At 37.2% G+C, this 9,948-nt stretch overlaps 1 long non-coding RNA gene across 6 annotated transcripts in view; it reads right to left on the bottom strand.

Annotated features, from left to right (window-relative positions):
• Positions 1-4,424: 4,424 nt before the first annotated feature.
• The window catches only part of LOC123598288, a 41,828-nt gene continuing 36,304 nt past the window's right edge, over positions 4,425-9,948 (bottom strand). For 5 of the 6 annotated variants that reach the window (XR_006712514.1, XR_006712516.1, XR_006712512.1 and 2 more), the window contains one exon: positions 4,425-4,691. This is a non-coding gene — a long non-coding RNA (uncharacterized LOC123598288). The remainder of the gene's footprint in view (positions 4,692-9,948) is intronic. The other variant, XR_006712517.1, reaches the window with a different exon arrangement.

The following is a 9,948-nucleotide window of genomic DNA, read 5'->3' as shown; positions in this document are numbered from 1 at the left end:
GTTAATGCAAGTAACAATGCTCTTTAAATAAAAAGGCACCTTGAAACCCTGTGGCTTGTTGGAGCTTGATTCTGCCAACTGGTTCTTTGCCCAGTATCCTCTGCATACTCACTAATGACAGGGATGCCATGTAATCCTCCACCAGTTAGGATAGTAGTCATTCTAAACTGATTTGGGCAAGCAGAACCTGAAGAATGGTCATCACCTCGGAAGTCATGTGGTGGCATTGGATCCCAGAGACCTAGTGTTCCAAAAGCACTAAATACAGCAGAAAGCCTATTCTAAAAGAATAGCCAGGTCTCAGTACCCATTGGGGTGAGCATTCAGCGAGGCAGGGGATTAGGGCTGGAAGGGAGAGCTGCCCAGTGGCTTGATGGGGGAACCAGGTCCCACCCTGTGGGACTTCTCTATTCTTTCATTATCTTTCTCTCACACTAACCCCACTAATAAGTTTGATTCATCACAGTTTTTACCATCAGGTCAACAAGTTAGTTTAAATTTTTTTTTTTCAACGTTTATTTATTTTTGGGACAGAGAGAGACAGAGCATGAACGGGGGAGGGGCAGAGAGAGAGGGAGACACAGAATCGGAAACAGGCTCCAGGCTCTGAGCCATCAGCCCGGAGCCCGACGCGGGGCTCGAACTCACGGACCGCGAGATCGTGACCTGGCTGAAGTCGGATGCTTAACCGACTGTGCCACCCAGGCGCCCCAACAAGTTAGTTTATAAAGTTGTTAGTAAATATTGCTTCTCCACCTTATCCTACCTTTGGGTACATTTTTGATGTATCTGTAGAATAAACTTGACGTAGGAAGGTTACAGTGCAAAGGCCATAGGGGAGATGATGATGATGATGATGACAGGAAACATTTTTAGAGGGCTTATGTTACTTGTGTCAGCCCTCATTTTAGGTGCTTCACATTCAGAGCCTAGACATACCGTTGTACAAGGTGTTTCCTGAGCAGGGGTGGCCAGGTAAGGGGGTGAGTGTGCTGAGATCTAGCAGGAGCTATTTTGCTGTGCTGTTCACCCTAGAGAGGGTATGTGTTCACCCTGAAGGAGATCTGTATCTAATTTCCACGATGTGCTGCTGGCTACTAGCAGCTCTGTTTATACGAATTCATCCATTTCATCCCCACAGCAGTGCTTTGGAGTATCGTTTTCAAATATTTTCAAATTTGAGGCAATTGTTGCACAGAGAGTTTAATGAAATCCCCAAGAATGCAAGTGAATGTGCCAGGATTTGAAACACCAGTCAGAATGGAACCCATGCCCCAGTAAGCAACAGCAGCAAGATACGTGGCCATGAGTGCATCCAGATGCTGCCCCTTGGCCCTCCTGTGGTGGCACTTAAGACACTTTCTGTAATATCTGCATCCTTGTTCATGTTCACCCTATATATCTAAGGTAAATTGCACTTTACAAAAGTTCTCTGATATGGTCTAAAATATATTTCAAATGCTTTCTATTCTTAATCTTAAATTACATTTTTTAAGGGATGTTGTATCATATGAAATCGACTACCTCCAGAAAGAAAATGGTCATCAAATGTGGGGAAAGCACAGGTTCTTTTTTTATTCAGCAGCCTCAACCTTACGTATTTATACACTATCCAGTATACGCAGATAGCTGTCTGGATGCACCGAGATGCTTTGTAAATCTTAGTGATAAGTGGTTTTTATTTAAATGTAAAAATGATACCTTTGTCCTCAGATAGTTGACATTAAAAGGTTTCTATGGGGAAATCAGAGCAGGAAGGAGGACGTCAATGTGATTACGCCACCTTGTGGCTGCTGGTTGATTTTCAGCCTCTTTGGATCTCTAGGAGAATTTCAAGGGCTTTCTTGCTGTTGATTATCTCCAACTCTTTCCTGAGGCAAGGAGTCCTTTGTGAATTCAGGCCAGAGAATCACCTTTTTTTGTGCCTAGGGATGTTCTCCATTCACAAGTCTTGGAAGACACATTAGGTACATTATTGTGGTGGCCAGTTTGCCCCATTCTTCAGCTCTGTCCTCTCAACCTCAGTGTCACAAGCACAACGTAAAATATTGAAGCAAGAAGGAGTGCTTTACAGACCTCAGCTCAATGCAACCTAAAACTTATTTTAGGGCACAGTGCAGTTGTCACGTACTCTACTGTTACTTGCTGAGAAAATGTGTTACTACTAGAAAGTGGGTCTTACTTAATCCACAATTAAGCATTTCTATCAAGTATTTTACCTCCTAAGCTGGGCAGCACACTGGACTCAGTGCCTTGCAGGCTCCAGTCATGCCAAAGCCTGGTAGAAACTCTCAAAAAGAATTAGAAAATATGTTAGTAACATCTGCTGTTAAAAAACCGTAACAGTCTCTGAAGGAATGAGATGGGGGAGGAAATGCATATAAAGATAGACATACTTCTGTGCAGGTCTCTGTCAAACACAGTCATCTCAAGAAAAGAAAAGGATTGGAGTTTAAATATACTATAATGAAAAGAACTGAAAAGCAATAAAACTTCAAAATCTGCAGTACACTGTGTTAATGCCACAAATGTTTCTAAGATATTTCAAAGTAACTAGAACAAATACTTTGATAATTTATTGGAGTCAAGGAGATAAGCGCTTTAAACATACTCATGAACAAGAACGGTCTGTGGAACATGTTGATTTTTCTGATCAAGAAGGAGTATATTTAAATGAGGAGAGTACATTTTTTGAAGCCTCACTGATTTACAGTTGTGAAGCTTTTAATATAATGTGGGGATGTACATCTAAATTTCCTGAAAGGAGAATGAGCTCCAAGAAAGGAAAAATATTGAGGAAAAAGACCTGAAAAGAAAGCAGGTTATGTGAGGTGATTGTTATGCATTCTCAAAAGTGAAAAGAGAATAAATCTGACCAACATCTGAAGACACTTGCAAACCACTCCAAGCTATGGGGCAAAAGGACAGAGACCTGGATGTTTGACACTTCAAACCAGGCCCTCTGGATTGAGGCATCTGTGAATAACTAATCTGAGGAGGAAAGAGTTTGCTATGACTTAGTGATAAGCATGTCACAACAAGAAGCTTCCAGAACACAACATTCCCAAGGCATCACTTGCACAATTTGCAGGCCTAGGAGGGGTTTCCACAGGAGGCAAACCACTTCTTAAGGATGAGAGAAAACTAGAGGGGGAAAGAATAGAAGCTATCATATGAGATGAATAGAAATTTGGACTCACAGCCAGACACTGAAAGACCATAGAAAAAAAGCCCCAAGGATGTGAAAACCTATTGCTGTATAATAAAAGGCTTCTGGCCAGCAAGTGTTAGAACAGATAAATATGAAGCAATAATTAGCAGGATTTTAAATATCTCTCTAAAATATAGTACAAAGATTTTCCTCCCCTAGGAGGTCTATAACTAAAGATGGACATAAAACTGGAGGAAAACTCCAAGTTTTTAGTGTCTGAGTGGCAGTCCGCGTAATTTACCAGGTCTCTGGGAAGAAAAAGAGGAACTGTCCAAATTTTCAGTCAATATTTATCTCTTAGGTTAATAAATCTTGTTCCTGACCACAGCAGAAGTCAATACCTCCTGATTATTATGTGCAGGTGCTTCCTCGGCCTTTCTGTTTGCCCAAACTCGTCTTGGAATGAGTCACCAGTTTCCCATGAGCCCCTCTCTTAGGTGATGGGTGTAGACTGAATAATTGCTTACATATCAAAGGTGTGGGCAGGTTGCCAATAATCAGTGTTCTAGCTCAATGTTTATTAGAACCATTAATTCTGATGCGTTGGCTTTTCCATTTTAGGCTTTGGGGGTGGTGTTTAGAAGCAAAATGGGGCTGAGGTATTCTTGTGAAGCATTCAAAGCCTGCAACAGAGGCAGGAGCGTGGAAGGCCGATGTAGAAGAGAAGTCTATAACATTTAGAGAGTGAGAGAGGACCTAATTTTGAGTCCTGTCAATACCACGGAATGCCTATGAATTAATCACTCAGCTTCTTTGCACTTGATCTGTTGCCTCTGTGAAAGAGGGCTGATAACTGACTTTAAAATGTTATTATGAGAATTAAACATCACAACCATGGAAGTGATTTGTCATCTAAAGCAAATAAGGCATTGCCGATTGAAACCTAAGGAGAACATGAGTCTGAATCAGTCTCAGCAATGATGAGCCCATTAAAAAGGAAAAATAAAATGATTTCTTTTTATCTTTAGAAAAAAACACGGGTGCCTGGGTGGCTCAGTCGGTTGAGCGTCTGACTTCGGCTCAGGTCATGATCTCGTGGTCTGTGAGTTCAAGCCCCGCGTCGGGCTCTGTGCTGACAGCTCAGAGCCTGGAGCCTGTTTCCGATTCTGTGTCTCCCTCTCTCTCTGCCCCTCCCCTGCTCGTGTTCTGTCTCTCTCTGTCTCAAAAATAAAACATTAAAAAAAATCTTTAAAAAGAAAAAAAACATATAGGGTTTCATTAAAGGTATATTTATTTGTTAGGGACATGATAGTTTGAGAACATTTTTACAGTGAGATCGGGATGTATGCATTTCCTTCTTATTCATGTCTTTCTCCTAACTTTAATGGCTGCTGCTGTGAGTTAAACATCTTGGCTCAGAAGAGATGATCAAGGTTGACGATTCTTTCCTCTCACCTTCTTCAAAACAAATCTTTAATTTAAAAAATGCAAGTATACTTATATCTTTAAAGTTGAGGTTGACTAGAAGAATCTAATTTTGCTAAGGCAGAGAGAAAATAGAAACATGAGACAACTAAATCACATCATGTGGTTTGCTAGGTGAAAACTGTGGTTTGCAATGGATTAAGCAGAATTCTGGCTCATCAGCCTGTTGTCAAAGTGATAGCTGTTGTACCTTGTGCATGTTGTTGGCTACAACTACAAAAAATTTCCTGCTATATAAAGTGACCAGTGAGGTTTTGTGTTTGTATGTTAGTTTGTTTTATCCCAGAAATGTTTAAGTGTACAAATAGTTCTTTCAGTTGTACCAGTTTGTGTCGGTAGGAACAAGACATCAACTGACTGGCCCAGACATGGAGAGAGGTGTCCTATTCCCGGTTTACTGGATAGCCCTGGGTGATCCTTACCACTTTGCTGTGGTTGCATTTCGCAGGAATAGTACTTGACTGTCTTCCCTAGGAAGCCCACTTCAGAAATAAAGAATGCTTTAAATATCAGTCATTTCATAGACGAGAAACACTCTGCATTCTTCTGATGGAAAGCATCTGACGAGTTTCACATTTAAACGTTTCTGTGAGCAAACATTACAATCAGGTTGGCGAGTGAAGCTCCACTGAGTACAATGGCTTCTTGTTTACATTTCAAAGTTCTTTTATAGTTGACTTCTGATTTTTAAAATTTATTTAAAACTAAATTCATTTAACTAATTCATGTATGGTCATTGCAAAGCTTGGACACAAAAAGAAAGAAAATGTAATTAAAAAAATTTCAAAATCCTAATACCCAGATACAACACCTGATATTTCCTCCCATTTTTATTTAGTTTATTATACTTCTAAAAATTGTAAAAGTAGCACATCATCTTCATATAATGAAAATAGTACTAAGGTATATTAAGAAAAACCTTATAATCTTCTCTTCCACACATTATTAGTAGTTTTCTATGAATCATTTGGTGCTTTCCTCTACATTCAAACAAATACAGACAAAAGGTTTAGATTTTTTTAAAATAAACATTGAATTGTACTATACACGTTATTCTACAGTTGTACTTTTGATACTATGATAGTTAAATTTAAATATGTTAATATACATACCTATGTATGTATCTAAATCATTCTTTTTCCATTAGCAACTAAAATGCTTGTATGACTGTGCACAATTTTTAAAGTGGCTTAAAATACAATTATTAGCTCACAGTTTCTGAGTGTCAGGAATCTGGGAGTAGCTTAGTTGGGTCATTCTGGCTTAGGGTTTTTCATGAGGCTGCATTCAAGGTGTTGGCTGGGTCTGCAGTCATCTGGAGGCTTGGCTGGGTTTGGAGGATCTGTTTCCAAAGCAGCTGTCTATGGGCTGGAGACCTCAATTCCTTGCTGGCTATTGGAAGGAGGTTTCTATTTCTTTACATGTTGACTTCTACATATGGTTTTTTGAGTATCCTCATGACCTGGCATTGGCTTTTTCTTTCTCTTGGGTTAGTAATTCAACAGAGAACAAAGTAGAAGATTCAGTGTCTTTTATCACATAACCGCGGAAGTTTCACCGCATCATTTCTGTGGCATACCTAACGAGTATGTATATTGTTCCTCCTTTTAGTCAACAGAAAAAGAGGCTAAGAAATATATCTCTGTATATGCTAGTACTTTTACTTACTTAGAGTTCCGAAAGTAGGATTCCTCATTTAACAGTTCATTGGAAACTGTTCTATTACTTTTCTGGTTGGTTGTAGTGATACCTTTATTAGCAAATAATGTAGGGGAGACCTTTTTTCACAAACTCTGACATGAACATTAAAATCTTTGCCAATAATGCATATAACCATATATAGCTATCTAGATTGTTTCTATGTGTATATGTATATAATATATATATTACTTTACATATATTATTATTATATATGTTATAGGTATATATAATATACATAGGTAAGACGGGATAGTCCCCCCTCTTTTTTTAAACAAAAAATGAATTATATATATATATATATATATATATATATATATATATATATATTGCTTTGCAACTTGCTTATAAAATTCATTTATCAGTATATTCTAAATGCATATCCCTGATAACATAAATACATTTCCATTATTAATCTTTTTTAATGTTTTATTTATTTTTGAGAGAGAGACACACACACACACACACACACACACAGAACATGAGCAGGGAGGGACAGAGAGAGGGAGACACAGAATCTGAAGCAGGCTTCAGGCTCTGAGCAGTCAGCACAGAGCCCGATGCGGGACTCAAACTTGTGAACCTCGAGATCATGACCTAAGCTGAACCTGGATGCTCAAATGACTGAGCCACCCAGGCGCCCCCACCCCCATAATTAATCTTAATGGCTGAATGGCATATCCATTTATAGATATATTATCATTTATTTAATACATTAGTTTTTGTTATAAAGGTAAGTTTGTTCCTATTTTTCCTATAATTATAAAAAGTTCAGCATTAAATATTTTAAAATGTACAGTTCTGAGTTCTGATATTATTCTTTTCTTGCTTCATTTTATAATAGTACACTTGGGCAGGGGCTAAACTAAAGAGGTCATAAAATTATTGGGTGCTATAAACTATAATTCTCTTGAGAGTGAATAGGTAATAGTTTTTTATCAGAAGACAAGTAAGAGTTGCTTATTGTTGATAAACAATATCCTTCTTAAATCTTGATTATTGTGGTTTCTATTCACTGGGGGAAAAAAAAAGCTATTCTTTCCTCTTTCTATCCACTACCAGGTGCATAACTTTCTAGAAAGGATTTCACTGAATTTGCAATTACCATATATTGTGTCTAAGGGTATCTGTTTAAAAACCAGAGTAAGACTAGTTCCTGTAGGAGAAGATTCCTCCTCTTCCTAATACTAATGAACATTTATTTAGCCTTTATCTTGATGCCAGGTACTCTGCTGAGTACTTGTAAGCATTATCTCATTCAAGTCTCTCAATAATTTATGACAATGCACTATTGATACCTCCAGTTTTCAAATAAGGAAAGTGAATCTTAAAAAGTTGAGCATTCACCCAGAATCTCATAGCTAGTACATAAAGCAACATGGGTATAAACCACAGGGATCTGACCTCAGGGCCTGAGTTTGTGACCTTTGCTCTGTTCTGCTTCTCAGTACTAATACTATCAAACTTGCCAGAAGTTGAGAGTATTTGAAGACGTCTCTGGTAGGCAGTCGTTGTAGGAGGTCTTTACTAGTACAGTAATTTAATACTTCTTTACCTTCTTACACACCACCTTTGTCAATGTGAATGTTTTGCTTCTGATATGCCTCTTTTGCTTTGTTAGTAACAGTAATTTCAAGGGTAGATTTTGTGTTCAGGAAAGATTATTCGAAGGTTGAGTTTAGTTAAAAATATATTTGAATTATTAGTTGTAAAAATTTGAAAACTTAGCTCTTCCATAATCTTGTAATTGTAAGTCTAGCAAATTTAGCAATCACTTTTATGAAGCCTTTGATTAATGTTTAGACCCATGTACAAACTAAGTTAATTAATCTCCTTCAAACATTTTAAACTAAATTTATAAATTAAATATATGTGACTTCTTATTTAGATACTTCATATGTGTGATTAAAAACAAACTTTCCAGAACACTTAAAATACCTCTAATGGCTCTAATAAATTAAACCTAGAAATATTGTGAACCTCAAGTTCTCTTAAATGTTTTAGTACTTACTTTATATACTTACTGTAATTACTGTATAAACTAAATTAAATTTCTACTTAAATTCACAGGCCTAAATCAATTGCTTAATTACACATTTTAAGTTGAATCACAAATTTTACCTGTTCTCTAATAAACTAAAATATCTTAAACATTATAAATACTCAAAAGTTAATCATGCTTCCTTAACACATAAATATTAACACTATGTCTTTGATTCTCTTAAATATCTCTGTAATTAATTCTGAACTTCCAAGTTAAAAAAATGCTTATCTACCAAGGAAACAATTTTATCATCCAAAGCAATTATGGGGGATAATTTCTTAGTCAAAATTGAGTATTAACAGATACGGGCTAACATATTGAATGAATCATTTCTAGTGACCTAATGGGTTATGCAGAGCCCTATTCAAAGTCGTTATGTCATGGGCATCAAAACTTAAAAAAAAGTTTTTTTAAGTATATCCCTGACCTTCATCTACTCAAGGACATCTGTTAACCCACCTAAGTTGCTAAATAGTAGAACAAGTGAGAAAGTTCAGGTGACCCCTGTAAACCTATCACTACAAGAAGACAGAGGGCTTAGATCATGTTATTTTTTTCATCTTTATGTAGAGAATATCTGTGAGGCAAAGGGTAAGATCGTATATTATCATAGTAATCATAAGTAGTAAGGAGTCAAAATGGAATTTCTTAATTTTTGTGGAAAATTCGCATATATATGGAGATACGTAGATAGAATTTGTGTAATAGGGTTCATCAGATTAAAAACATAATTTTTTTTTGTGGGGGTGGTAACCCAGAGCCATGCCCTAGCTACATGCTTGCCTCATGTTGTACTTTCTCATGTTTATGGTAAAAATGCAGACATTTTGGTGTATGAGCCTGGGTGTATTTCTAAGGTATTATCAATATACTATCGTATTTGATGATTCTTCAGTACCATTTGGTGTATTTTCGTTGTAGAACTATTTTCTTCTTACTAGAGACCACAAATTCTAAGACTTATCTGGCTAACCAACATTTTACCACATTTTCAATGGTTTTGGAATCATTTCAGCCTAATTACTGATTTGTCTTGAGCTATGATTCATTGTAAAGCACTTAAAACCAATAGACAGCTAAGATCTGCCATTTAGTACAGAGAGGTGTCCTGGAGTTTCCTAGGAGTTAAGAACTCTTATGTGAATTTATATAGTTAAACTAAATGAGGCTGTTTATGAGAAATTTGTTCTCAAAGTTAGTAAAGGCTTTAGGCAGGAACTTGGCTGCTGATGGGAAATGCACAAGTAGATGTAAATGTAATTCAACCATTAAAATCTAAACCCATAGAAGCGAGGAAATTCACAGTTAAAGGAGAAAATGGGATGTGCAGAGCTTTCTCCAGCCGTGAGGCACAATGGGGTGTATTGAGGAATTGGAGGCATCCTGTAGTGTGAGACATTGAAGGCATCTCTCATGTTTCATCCCTAACTTGCAGATTATGGAGCATTTATGGATTTGACTCTTCCTTGTGAAGTGCCATCTTTTGGGAGATGGTTAGAAAGAAAAGATGCTTTATGAGTGTTTCCTTTGTTAGTACCTGGAGGCTAGGGATGGAGGGATGAGGGTGGAT

Source organism: Leopardus geoffroyi, chromosome C1 (genome assembly GCF_018350155.1).
Source record: "Leopardus geoffroyi isolate Oge1 chromosome C1, O.geoffroyi_Oge1_pat1.0, whole genome shotgun sequence".
In the NCBI taxonomy this organism is placed as follows: Eukaryota; Metazoa; Chordata; class Mammalia; order Carnivora; family Felidae; genus Leopardus; species Leopardus geoffroyi.
The sequence above is the reverse complement of the archived record's forward strand: the minus strand, read 5'-3'. Positions and strand labels throughout refer to the sequence as shown.